This window comes from Psammomys obesus, unplaced genomic scaffold, assembly GCF_907164565.1.
Source record: "Psammomys obesus unplaced genomic scaffold, mPsaObe1.curated_primary_1811, whole genome shotgun sequence".
NCBI lineage: Eukaryota > Metazoa > Chordata > Mammalia > Rodentia > Muridae > Psammomys > Psammomys obesus.
The window spans coordinates 7635700-7650314 of record NW_026596162.1 but is presented as its reverse complement, the minus strand read 5'-3'; the positions used below and the strand labels follow the sequence as shown (position 1 = coordinate 7650314).

The 14615-nt window shown below is 44.0% G+C and overlaps 1 protein-coding gene across 2 annotated transcripts in view; it reads right to left on the bottom strand.

The window, feature by feature from the left end:
- Hivep1 (HIVEP zinc finger 1) overlaps nt 1–14615 on the bottom strand; it is a 130162-nt gene that overhangs the window by 33625 nt on the left and 81922 nt on the right. The gene's annotated exons all lie outside the window — the stretch shown is intronic.

Sequence of the window (14615 nt, the reverse complement as noted above, 5' to 3'; positions counted from 1 at the left end):
GGTACCTGACTTACAGCACATCCACAAAAATTCACCCTTCCTAAAGGAGTACCTGACTTACAGCACACCCACAACTCTTTACTGGCTGCTCCAGCAGGCTCTGTGCAGGGATGATGCTATGCATGAGCAACAAGGCTAACATGTAGCAATAAATGTAGCAGTGACTCTACCCCCAGTGGTCATGGGAGAGGAGTCAGTGGGACCAGGAAGTGGGGCCACAGGGATTGTATCAAGGAACACAAAGTTATGAAAATAAACACACATCTGTGGTTTCTTGTCCAAAACAGGAAAAAGTCCTAAGATTAGGATGGCTCTTGGTTTAATAAAAATCACTAATGTAACTGAACAAAATATTTACTACATGTTTTTTTTTTTTTTGCATTTATGATGAATAGTAAGTCAAACAGACATACAGAGATAGACAGACAAGTAAAACCCATTACAGTGAAGAAAAGACACTGACCAAACTTTCAGCTTCTTTGGAAGCAAATCAGTTTAAATGTCATGAACTATCCAATTTCTCTAAACTATTCTGCAATGATTATTTGCCAGGATTCAGTCTGTTTTTGATTTGTTAGAGCCTTGGGCATAGAAAAAGAAATTACTCTTCCATATATTACTTATTTTAGAAAAAGCCAAATATTTTAATTCATTAGTTTCACATGGCTGTTATACTGTATGTATCTGGAATTCGTACTGGACTAAAACACTGTACTGTAGTAAGCACTGTGCCTGTGAAGATGATGACGTTTACATAAAGCGTTCTATTTCTGTTGTGCCATGCTTGCATGTGCTCTTACAGACACACGTAGTGGAGAGAAGATCCCCACTGACTGTATTGCACACACTCTTCCTCCCCAAGGGCAGGACAGGAAGGCAGGGACATCGCTCAAGCAGCGCAATGAAGCCTCACAGAACAGCCAGCTGTTTGCTAGAGAGCGATGCTGAGCAAGCCTTCTGGACCCTTCTGGCCTCTCTTTTATGAACTGACATTTTCCTCACTGGCTTCCCCTCACTATATGCACAACAAGCCATGATTTGCCCATGGCACTCTTTGAGGTACCAGACAAGGGTGACAAACTGAGAAAAGATGATCTCCCTGAGGAGGGGTAGTTTTCCCAGCCACTTCCCAAAAGCCAGGAGGGGAGCTGTCACAAACATGAAAGCCATCAGGCAAGGACGGGAAGTCATTTGGGAGGGGTGGCCTGTAGACCTGAAATCCTGCTTCCACTGAGTCTCATCAAGGTCCTCACTGGGTACATATGGTAATTTTATTATTTCACATACTTTCTGGAATAAGCAGTTTTCAGTTGTTCTTATTCTTAAAACCAGATCTTGCTACGTAGTCCATGCCGGCCTGAACTTGGGATCCTACTGCCTTCTGCCTCCTGAGTGCTGGGATTATTCATGTAAACCACTAAATCAGACCCTTTTGTTGTTGTTTTAATTAAATGTACCTGGCATTGCAAAACAAAACAAAACAAAACAAAACAAAAAAAACAACCTGTAGGTGAAATAGTGAAAATTAAGTCATTTTAATTAAAAATAACAAAAGTTTTGGCTTTGTACAGAACATGAAAGCTGGCTGTAAAGTGAGGTGATTGCTAATCTTAGCACCAGGAGGATGAGCAAACTGTGTGTTTGAGGCCATCTTGGACCATACACTGTGACTGTCTCAAGAGAGAGAGAAACTAACAGAATTTCCAACTATCTCCTTCCTTATTTCTGGAAAAAAAAAAAAAAAAAGTCCCATAGTTCAGGATTAGAAAAACATTCCTGAGCTACATGTTCCCATTTCAGATTCAACCTTGAATTCAACCTCTATTAGTTGCCATTACATTTCTAGCCAGTCTGTAAAGCTGTTCAGTTTCCATTCTTGATGCGTATGTGTGTTATGTGGATGCACCTATGCTGCACGCCTGCGTGTGTAGGTCTGCACCTGTGTTGAATGCCTATGCATGTGGATGCATGTACGTTGTATGTCTTGTGTGTGCACTTGTGTTGTACACCTATTCATGTGGATGCACCTATGTTGTGTATCTATCTGTGTCACGTGCCATTGTGTGTGGGTTTGTCCATAGACAGGCATAATGTGAAGACCGGAGCTTGCACTGGTTGTGTCTTGCTCTGTTCCTCTCCACCATAGTTCTTAAGGTGGGGTTTGTCACAGAGCCGGGGTCTTGTCATTTGAGCCTTGCTGGCCAGCCGGCAAATCTCTAGGCTTCTCGACTTTGACCCCGCAGAGGGACTACAGGCATGTGCTTCCACACCCAGCCTCTCCGTGAGGGCTGCCAACTGAAGTCAGGTCCTCACGCTGGCACAGCAAGCAGTGCCCACTGAGCCATCTTCCCAACCCCTCTTTTAAAACTTACTGTATGTTATGTATGAATCAAAGAGTGAATGTGGACACCTATGCCCCATGAAGCATGCAGAGTTCAAAGGACAACTTGTGGAACTGGTTCTTTCTTTCTTCTATCAGAGGTAAAAACATCAGGCTTGGCTGCGCAAACACCTGTACATGTGGGCCTCAACTCCCAGTAATCCTCCTGCCTCAGCCTCATTGAGTGCTAGGATTACAGGAATGTGTTCCCAACCCTGGTTCCATTTTCATTTCAGTATCTAATAAACACTTTTTCCCCTCCAAGTACTACATTCTTTTTTGCCTTCTGGCAGCTTAGTCTATTTAAGGGAACTTTTCTTCTAGCATATCTCCCAACACACTTTCTTTTTTTATTACGTTTATTTTTTAAATTAATTTATTGTTTATTAATTACAGTTTATTCACTTTGTATATGAGCTGTAGCCCCCTTCCTAGTCCCGTCCCAATCCCACCCTCTCTTCCTCATCTTCTTCCATGCCCCTTCCCAAGTCCACTGATTAGGGAGGTCCTCCTCCCCTTCCCTCTGATCCTAGTCTATCAGGTCTCATCGGGACTGGTTGCATTGTCTTCCTCTGTGGGCTGGTAAGGCTGCACTCCCCCCCTCAGGGGGAGTTGATCACAGAGCAGGCGACTGAGTTCATGTTAGACAGTCCCTGTCCCCATTACTAGGAAACCTACTTGGACACTGAGCTACCATGGACTACATCTGTGCATGGGTTCTAGGTTATATCCATGAATGGTCCTTGATTGGAGTATCAGTCTCAGAAAGGACCCCTGTGTGTATATATATCCTTGTGGAGCTCCTGTCCACTCCAGATCTTTCTATCTCTCCCTTCTTTCATAAGATTCCCTACACTTTGCCCAAAGTTTGGCTGAGTCTCAGCCTCTGCTTTGATACCCTGCAGAGTAGAGTCTTTCAGAGGCCCTCTGTGGTAGGCTCCTGTCCTGTTCCGTTTTCTCCTTCTTCCGATGTCCATCCCATTTGCCTTTCTGAATGAGGATTGAGCATCTTAGCCAGAGTCTTCCTTCTGCTTAGCTTCTTTAGGTGTACAGATTTTGATATGTTTATCCTATATTATATGTCTAATATCCACTTGTAAGTGAGTATATACCACATGTGTCTTTCTGCTTCTGGGGTACCTCACTCAGGATGATCTTTTCTAGATCCCACCATTGGCCTGCAAATTTCATGATTTCCTTGTTTTTAAGTGCTGAGTAGTATTCCAGTGCCCAACACAGTTTCTTATACAATTTTCTTTGGGATAAGATTCTTTTCTTTAATGCCAACGACTTATTGTGAATCACCATCACCACGATTTATACTGCTTTGAGATCTACTCCTCTTTGTTTAGTTTCTTCTGGCATTCTCTGTAATTCCATAATTTTCCCTTTATGCCAACAATTTCACTTTCAAGCTACTAAAAACTCTTAACTGTTTTGATTACAATTATTAGCTTTGGAGTGTTGATGTTATTTAATTTCCTTAGTTTTATTTGCCATTTTAACTCAACTCATTTCATTCTTTTAAGTTCAAGCTCTTGTATTTATGATGTCATCAACTTCTGTGCTTAATGTTACTTCTATTTCCGTCAGGTTGTTTTCTTGAAAACTATTTTTGGTCTGTCTTTCATGTTCTCATAGCCTTTCTCTGGCTGAGAATATGGAGGAGACAAATACTCTGAGAGACACTCTAGGTCTTTTTTCAAGCTGTCCTCTTTCCTCGATTTTGTGGGGTCTCTGTCCCAGGTACTTGAAGGGGGACAAAGTGATGGTGCTGTGCAGAGGGCTCACAGAGAAGTCCTTTCAGGGCTGTGTCAGCATGGGAAGCTGCCTGCAATTTTGGTAGTGATGGCAGGACTCCTCACAAAGGCAGAAAACAAAGCCCAGGAACAGTTTGCCAAAAGCTCCACAGAGGTTTTCTGTCTTTATACGGGAGCACTGAGCTAGTTTGGGGGAAGGGGGAGAGGGGATTGAGCATTCCACAGAACCTCAACTCAATATACATGTGTGGACTGTGAACCATAGCTGGAAATTCAGGACAAGTCATTTTCAGTAGGAAAATAGTTAGGCTAATTAGGGCAGAGCCAGTTAACATAACATTATGGAGCCATTTAAAATAATTACTTAGATTACACAGCAATCTGAAAATTGTGACATATGAGGTACATATGCACATTCTTTTCTTTCCCTAGAGAGGTCTGGGCTCAGAGGCACAGATCTGGGAATATATACTGAGAGCTGTTTTTGTAAAAGTAAATAAATGACCAGCCAAAGAGAACATGTTGTGGAGAGGAAAAGAAGCCTGACACCAGAGGCCCGGCTAATTGCTATATTTAAGCTGAGCTTGGAGTAAGAAGAAACAAGGCAGGAATTCAAAAACTACAATGACACTGATGATAGTGACATGCCTGGGTACCAGAGCTTCCATAGCTTTCACACCAAAGCTCTTGAGGCCAACAGTGTTGAACACACAGGATGGCACTGAGGAAAGTTACCAGGCTCGCTGGTCGTGGGAATGGGGAGGCTGGCTGGCCTCATGTCTGAAAACATGGTGAGTGGGTTCCAGAGGTCAAATCCATCTCAGCCGTGGGGGAAGTGTGGGGAGGAGGGGCCATCACAGGGGCCAGTGAAGCCAGACTGCTTCCTGGGAACATGGGTATGGACGAGAAAGCCTAGATGCTACTGACAGGGGAGAAGAGAAGAGATTTCTCAGGGCGGGAGGGGTGTGTGTATGTCTATAAGTAGAGAGGGAAGTAGAGGAGGGGAAATTAAGTGCCAGACAGAGAACTAGGAGATGAAATGCATAGTGAAGCGGTGAAATCAGGAAGATATGGAGGACAACTGAATGCTGGGGATGTGACATGGTGGGCATGGTTTCATGGAGGTAGCACATCTCTGACTCCCTCCTGAGCAAGGGGACAGAAGAAAGCACTCTCAGGACAAGGGGCTTTCATAAACACGGTGTGCAGGAAAAGTGCTTCAAACAAACGTAGGAAACAGCAAGCCTTGCTGCACACACCCTCGCAGAGTGGAGGGCACTGTGGGAAAGCACTCTGCCAGCAGCTGATGCTCCGTCCTGAATACAGAGCAGGAGAAGTGAAAAAATGCACAGTAGGAAACAGGAAGCCACAGCGGTTCACTCCCAAGCTCTTCCTTCCCACCAGGAACACCATCAAGATATATTAACCAGGAACATAATCAAGCAGATTACAGCTGCTTTGGGAGCTGCTTATGCCTCACCCATCTTCCCATTTTTACAGCACCTGAAGGAAACTCAACCATCAGCACAGGACTCTATACTGACAAACGATTCAGCTTTCCACAATGAAGGCGAAACACAAAATATGGATCTGGCTCAGTCATCAAGGTGCTTGGCATGAAAGCATGAGGTCTGGATCACCAGAACACACATTCAAGAAAATAGAGGAGAGGAGAGCAGAGGGGAGGAGGTACTGTGACAGGGTGTCACAGAGCATGTCAGTCTTGAGAGACGGCAAGACGCAAGATTATGCCGTTGGATTCCCAACCTAGGAAATACAGATGACTTCACGACAGAAACTTTAGAAAGGAGGCTTGGTTGTTCTGATTTTATCAGTTACAGTGGAAATTTAATGGAGCCACCGTTTCAGAGCCAAAAGAAATTTGGGACAAACTTCACAAAGCTGGCAAAGAAAACTATCCAAGGAAAGAAATACGATCCCGATTCTGATGATGATTAGAGCGTGCCACACTTTGTTAAAAAAAAAAAAAAAAAGTGAAGGCAGGAGGATGCCTGTGCTGACCAGCTAGTCCTGCAGAATCATGAGCTCCATGTTTGGTGAGTAAAAAAACCTGTCTCAAAAAAACAACAAGAATGATAGAGAAGAAATCCAATGTCAGCCTCTGTCCTCAGTACATACATGTAACACACACATGAACATGTACATATACCTACAACGCTCCCCTACAAATGAAGTCAAAACAAAATCAAAAAAATGAAAACAGACTCCTTGCCAGTGGTCCTGTACTGAAATGCTAGGCCTTTTATCTGAACTTATGCACATAAATGAGCAAGGGAAGTACAACAGGGAGAGGAATTCTAATAAGATTGACAAAGCTGCCACTGCTTTGACATCCTCCACCTTAAAGATGTTATTCTGAAGCTGTATTTTCCACATGGCCATGTAGAAAGCAAAATAATGACCAGCAAAAGGTGGGCACTCCAACCCCTGGAGCACGAGAGCCTGCAGAGGCCGTGCGAGCCTGATGCGGTTACAGACTTAGGAATGAACAATTTATCCTGAATTACAGTGGGATCCTTTCAGATTTCACAGCAGAATCTCTGGCTAAACATCAGCCAGGAAAGAGACTGGACTGTAAGATGTGACCTGCCCCTGCTGTCACAAAGCTGCAGAGGAGCCTGGGTGTGCCTTGGAGAGAGGGCGTATGGTAGACCCAGACCTGAAGTGTCCTCAGACTCAAGTGTTGGAGGCCTCGCCTGAAGCAACTGGGCTGAGGTGGGACTTCACCTTTGAGCATGAGGGCTCAGCCTTCTTCGGGGGATTGATCAACTAGTGCACTCACAATCAGATGGCATCACTGTGGAGCACGCAGGGCTTCAGGACGTGGGCTCCCTGGCCTTTCTGTGCCTTTGTGTCAGATTGTAAGGAGGTGAGCAGTCTCTTCAGGATTCTCTGCTTTGCCTCCTGCCCAAAGTCATGAAGCTGGATCACCCAGAAACTATGACCAAAAGAAACCTCCCTCTTTAAACTGCCAGTCTCGGGCATTTTGTTACAGCAGGCAAAGCTGACTCAAACAGCATGTGCTTAGCAAATGCAAACTGCTGTTCTCCAAAATAAAGAAGAAAGGAATGAATGGATAACGGAATGGGAAAAGAAACATTAATCCAATGAATAAAATGTTCTCAGGAAGCTGAGAGTGGCCTTTAGCTGAGAGTCAACAGATACATCTAGGAAGAACTGAGGAACACAGTTAAGATACCAACTGCTGCCAATATGCTAAATGAGCAAAGCAACTGATTACCCTTCCCAGCTCTAGAAACAGCTTCCTGCACCTTGTCGGAGACCACTCTCTCATTGACATAACAACAGGACAGTGAGCACTTTAAATTGCTTAGTTTGGTCCTCACAAGATTCAGGGCACTGGGTTCAGTGCCCTGTGTAGCACACATTAGTAAGGTAAGCTATCTAGAGCAACAGAAGCAGACTGTATCTACTAAGGCCAAACTAGATTGCTGAAAAGTTAAATAAGCACAGCATGCCTTCTAGCCACAACAAAGCTCAACTAGAAATAAATATCAGGAGATGGCTGGAAAATCCCCAGCTGTATGGAAATTAAGCAATACAATTCTTACTAGCTAAAGAGGAAAAAGAAGTCACCAGGGAAACGAGAAAAATCAAAACAAAACTTGCAAACTGGGAAGCCGTGATGAATATTTGCGTCATGCCAATCCATGCACTCCACAATGCCACACACACCACCACAGTGCCACACACCACCACAAGGCTATTCCCCAAGACTCAGAAGCAAAGCTCAGAGACCTCTTGCTGCAAGGCTGGGACAAGAGGAACCACTGCTGTTTCCGATCATTTCTTGAGAGCAGCCAGCTTATGCAATAAGCCAGAAATGATAATAAGGACAAGTGATATTTTGTGGGGACAGTCCTACACAGAGTCCCAAAGAAATGAGCAAAAGTCTCGAGTGGTGCCTCCTTACCAAACTTATAAACATCAATATTCTTACTTATACCAAATAAGATATAGAAGATATAATGGAAAGCACTTTATTTATAACCGAAACCTAGAAACTCATAAAAGTAAATTTAAATCAAGTATTATAAACATGCAGAAAATACAACAGTCGGTGGTGTGACACACCTGGAACATGGAAGGTGGTACAGGGCATCAGGGGTGGGCTATGTGCAAGTTTAAAAATGTTGGGAGTGGGATTCTTGCCTCTGCCAAGAATCAATACTGTGCAGGTGCCAACTCAGTTCTTTTCAAATTTATATATTTTATAAAAATTTAAAAAACCTCTTCAGTTTCTAAAATGTGACAAACCATAGTGTTTATTCAGATGAATAAACCTCAATTAGGCAACAGACTTCTGCAAAGGACTGTGAAGGCAAAGTCATAGCTTCGACACAGTAACTAAAACAGGAACCCCCCAAATCAGAGCAGTGGCGAAATGGAAACTCAGAAAGCTTTAATATGCTATAAAGCCAGAGTTCAAAATCTTAGAAAAACGATGGTACCATTTTCAATATACAATTCTGATCTCATATGAGAGGATAAAATAAATGAAGGTTATGAGCAAACTGTGTAAAAAATAAATAAATAAATAAACAAACAAACAAACCCAAAGTGTCGGGAGCCGCTCCCGCCATTACAAGATGGCGCCGGCTTCCTGCTTCCTGATTCTTCTTGCCAGCATTTTCGCGCTTCTTGTCAGCATTGCTTCGCGATTTGCGCATGCGCCGCCTTATGCTAATGAAGGATTGTGTGATCCTCCAATGGGAGATCACATGTTAATTGGGTTTTGTGTGGAGCACCAATTACAGATGAACACGCCTCTCTGCTGGCTATTTAAGCAGAGCACAACCCGGGGTCTGGGTCCTTCACCATCTGCAAGAAAGAGCTGTTCAATAAACTTGCTGCTGAAGAAATCCTCGGCTGTTGCGTCGTCCTTATCGGCAAAGGCCGCGCGCGACAAGTGGTGCCGAAACCCGGGAGCTGCCGAACCCCGGAGTGGAGGATCGCTTCGAAGGACCCCGACTGCTCGTCGAGTAAGGATTCAAAGTCAGTGGCGTGAGAACCGCGGTACTTTTCTGCAAGGTATGATTGATTGGATGTGGGGCGGATTGTTTGTTGCCTGCTGTTCCATTTACATTTTGTTTTGCTGTCTGTGCCTTAATTGCGGGAAACGAGATAAAGTGTGTGTTTCTCCACCTTGTGATACAAACGGATTGTAAGCCTCAGATAGATAACTGAGCCGTCCTTCCCACTCCTGTAGATAAAGGAAGCATGGGAAATCATCCAGTAAAGCCGTTTTTAGAAGCGGTGCACGTATTACTTAAGGAGAAGGATTTAAAAATTTCGAGGTATGTGCTCCGTAATTTTATTAAGGAAGTGGATCGGGTGGCTCCGTGGTTTCAAATATCGGGCGACCTGACTACAGGTTGTTGGGACAAGTTAGGCCATGACTTAAAAAAAGAGAAAGAGAAGGGAACATTGAGGCCAGGGACTTTTCCTATCTACAAGCTGATTAAATCATGTTTGAAAGATGAGAAATGCAAAGACAAAGTGAAAGAAGGGCAGAAGGTGTTGGCAGATCACCAAGATAGTCTATCCGAAGCAGAAAAGGGAATTAAGACCGGTAAATCCCCTAAGGATGGGACCAAGGAAGATAAGGCTAAAGCGCTGAAGGCGCGAAAGCTAGTTAAGAAGTTTAAGAAACCAAAACAGACTGGTAGCAAGGAAAAGAAAAAGGTCGCCTCGTCATCGAGCGAGCCGGAGTCTACAGAGAGCGAAAACAGCTCTTCTGAGAATCAACAAACTGATGAGGAATCAGGGCTCGACCCTGACGAGCAGGCAGAGTTGGATGAGGAAGCAGCTAAATATGAGGAAGGGCGTTACCGCCCGGATCCGCCACCATATGTGGCCTATGCTGGCACTTCCGGGTTCTCCATGCGGAAGTCAGCCACTGAAGAACCCAAATCTACAGAGATAAAATTTTCCCTGATATCAGAAAAAGAGAGGAAGCGGATTAAAACCGCGTTCCCAATCTGGGAGGACGCTCAGAATAATAGACATCATTCTCCTTTAGATCTTAAACAGTTGAAGGCATTAGCGGAAGCAGTCCAGACATATGGCGTCAGTGCCTCCTTTACAGTGGCGCTGATAGAAAGACTGGCTGACAATGCCATGACTCCAGACGATTGGTACAATACTGTAAGAGCCTGTCTGACTATGGGGCAATATTTAGACTGGAAGTCCATCTTTCACGAGCTGTGCTCAGCTCAAGCTAATCAGAATATAGCCAATCAACGGCCTCAATGGAATTATGATATGCTTACTGGACAAGGCCAGTGGGTAGTTAATCAGACCTTATACCCACCTGAAGTATATGAACAAATACCGGTAACAAATCAAGGCTTGGCAGCAGCTGTGCTCTCTGCTCTTATTACTCCTTACACTAGCCATCAAGTACAGGTGCTATGCTCCACTCTAGATGTATGGGCTGTGTTACGATGCACCTACTCCGGCAACATTGATAATCATTAAAGGACCGGATCCTATTTTAATAAGATCCAGGGGAGCTGTGTGTATTTTCCCACAGGACCAAGAAAATCCAATTTGGGTTCCGGCGCGATTGACCCGGGTGGTGAAGCACGATGACCCTGATCCTGATCCTGATGTTGAACGGACTGCTGACGAGCTTGGTGGTGAAGCACGAGGAGATTCGATGGGGGATCCTGTCAGCCTTTCCTCGACCCATGCCGGTGATGCATGATGCACAAGTCTTCCCAAGATTTTTTGCCACTAATGACTCTCTGGGACTACCTTATTTGCCAATGTCTATCTTCTGCCTTTTCCTATTTTAAGGAGTGGGTTGGCGTGGGAATATTTGGAGTGTTGCTACTGGCTGGACTGTTTCTCTGTTTTTGGTTGCTCTGCCGTTTTAAGAGACAGCAACATCTTAAAAATGTGGCCATGGTGCAGGCTATGTTGGCTGTAGAGCAGGGAGCATCTCCCCAAGTCTGGCTTAACATGCTCAATCGTTGAGACACTGTCTGGACTTGTAGCACTCCTGAAGGGCACAGGTTCCCATTGCACCAGGATGCTGTTCAAGACAGACCTCTGCACCTCCCAGGGCTCAGGTTCCCATTGCACGGGACTCAAGGTGCAGAGGGTCTCTTACACTGTGTAAACTCCTTGATCGCTGATGCTGTTGGCTCAGCAGGCTGATCGGTAACCTCATGGTGTGTTATTTTTCTGATTGAGATGGCCTTTAATATATATAAAAGGGGGAGATGTCGGGAGCCGCTCCCGCCATTACAAGATGGCGCCGGCTTCCTGCTTCCTGATTCTTCTTGCCAGCATTTTCGCGCTTCTTGTCAGCATTGCTTCGCGATTTGCGCATGCGCCGCCTTATGCTAATGAAGGATTGTGTGATCCTCCAATGGGAGATCACATGTTAATTGGGTTTTGTGTGGAGCACCAATTACAGATGAACACGCCTCTCTGCTGGCTATTTAAGCAGAGCACAACCCGGGGTCTGGGTCCTTCACCATCTGCAAGAAAGAGCTGTTCAATAAACTTGCTGCTGAAGAAATCCTCGGTTGTTGCGTCGTCCTTATCGGGAAAGGCCGCGCGCGACACCAAAGATTCAATATAAAACCAGAGAGCTAGAAAGCCACAGATGACTTCTTGGCTTATCTTATGCTGGAAACATATTAAGTATTTAAAAAAACAAACAAACAAAAAAAGAGTGATTTAAATACATCAAAACTATAGTCTCTAGGTATGTAAATTATATAAATATATACAAAGTTTTAAAAAATGAGAAATATGCCTGCAGATGAAAGGTTGGTATAGCAATGTATAAGCAAAAAAGAAAATTAAATAATCCAGAACTTGTCTGAGAATTAGCTAAACCAAACATCAGCATTACCAGCTTGGAGGTAATGAAGCACTAGAAAGATAATGAGGTTATCAGGTCAAGACCCATGAGGGACTCAAGTCCCCCCAAGTTAGAACACTAGTGTCCTCTTCCCCAGGACAGGTCAGCATATTCAAAGGGCGAGGGGGCCTTAAGGCTGTGTAGTTCTGGTTGTCTAAATAATAGCAGACTCTAGGGCACGCACTGCATGTAAGCTCTGAATGGCCTCTCCTAGCTTGGCGTCCCAGGGGCCTCAGTCTAAGAGTGAGGATGCACTGGATGAAAATCAAGCTTTGCTTATCCTGCAGTTCACCTTTTATGGTTCCCAAAGTCACAAGCCTGAACCCATGAAGATCGCCTTAGATGGCTATTCACCCAGAAGCCTGGAAGAAGAAAATTAAAATCTTCTCTGAAGGAAGATTGCAACCTAGCCTTCAAAATACTTCCAGTTTTCAAATAAAATGTCCAGTACTCAATCAACGACAACCAGTCACCTGAGAAAAGAATTCAGCATGAAAGAAACATTACTGTAAATGTAGTGACAGGAAGCCAATATACCAGAACAAGTAAAGGCTTTGTATGTGTTTATTTTATTGAAGAAGAATACTAAAGGTCTAAAAGAGAGCCACTAGGAAAAACAGACACTGTGGATGGGAAAAGCAAAATATAAGACAGCAATGCTTGGAACCTACTGAACTTTGATTTAAGGTCACATCACAAATGGAAAAGATATTCGCTTACAGAATGTCACAAGACAAAGGATGTTAGAGCCCTAAGTCAGTCGATTATGAAACAAGGAAGAAATCATCAAAATCTCTCTGGGACCCTCAGATGGTAGAGGAAAATAATGGGCATCCTTTGTGGAGATAAGATAGAAAACTCTGGGAAGCTGAACACGTGAATTTACAGTTTTAAAAGCACTTTATGGAATACAACAAAGATAAACAGAGAGAATTTCTGCACCTGCACTCATCAGTGGGAAACTGTAGGAATCAAAGACAAAATTACCAGTGAGAAAAGCATTTTGATGATAATTTTGAAAACCCCGATTGCTTTCAAAGGATCAACAGTTTGGGCATGTGATACTACAAAATGCCCTAGAGGAAATGAACAGCCACGCTAGACTTCTACCTTCCCAACCAAGGAAGACTTCTCCAGACTGAAGGTGAAGGAGACACTGCCTAAAAGGTAACACTTTAAAAGAATTTGTCACAATAGACACATATTACTAGAAAACTCAACACAGTAGGTTCTAACACCGAAACTCATTACAGTAAGCACACATGGATAGAGAATCTCAACACAGACACACACAGATAGAGAAATTCACACGATGACAGAAAAAGTCACACAACAGATACTAACAGAGAAATTCAACACAGCAGACACAAACTAATAGAGAAACTCAATACAATAGACACACACTAACAGAGAAACTCAACACAGCAGGTGCACTCTAACAGAGATACTCAACATTGTTCTTCAATGAAAAGCAAAGTTCCAGAGAGAAAACTCTTATAAGGTAAAACCAAGAGCAAAAAAGGGACTCATGGGTGGACCTGTCAAGATGACAGCACTATGGTACAGATTTAAAGGCTCACACCTAGGCTCTGTTCCCAGCTTGGCACTGTGTGGCAGTATCAACTCTGCAGATATGTCTTGGGTCTTTGGAAACATGCCCTCAAAGGGGCCTATGGGCATCCAGCTTCTCAGCTGGCACTAAGGGAACAGCCTCCTCTGCTCCACACTACCACCATGTTGCATGTTACGAAGGCCTAAAGCCATCCGAGCGAATCAACCATGACCAAGCCTTCCACAGCTATGAGCTAAGAGAAACCTTTCCTCCATCTCCATGGTTATTATCTATGGTGTCTGTCAACAGGACAGATTGCCAACTTATACAAACCGTATGGAACAAAATCAAGAATGAAGAATTCTCACACAGGTTAACACCAGTTGTGTCAAAAGCAGGTAAATGGATAAGCCCAGAAAAGAGGACAGAGGCAATGCCAGGACCACACTGGTACCTGTGTTAGTGCTTTCATTCTCCTGTACCCTGTTGCTGAATTCCTGTTACTCATCACACCTCTAAATGTCATATCCTGACAATACTCTGCCATGGTTACTATTCTATCCAGCTATCTTTTAAAGATATCACAAAGAGGAAAGCAGGTAAAACCTAGTGCTCACCCTTTCTGTGAGGAAGTTATGCAACTTTGTGCCTCAACATAGGTTCTCTATGTTACAGCAAGGTTGGTTAAGGGGGTAACAGAAAATCAACAACCGATCCTAGGTGCTATGAAATAACTCTATCTTCTGTTCTGCTCACATGTTCTAATTTTGAATAGTGAGTCACGCAAAATAGAAATGCAACAGGCGAAGCTGGTGTGGCGGCACACACTTCTAATGCCAGTCCTTCGGGGCAGAGGCGGGCGAGCCTCTGTGAGTCTGTAGCCAGCCTGCTCTACACAGCAAGTTCCAGGCCCGCCAGGGCTATACATGTCTGCATTGCCAGAGGATCCAATGCCCTCTTCAGGAACCCATGAGCACCCGCCCCACACAGCATATATAACAC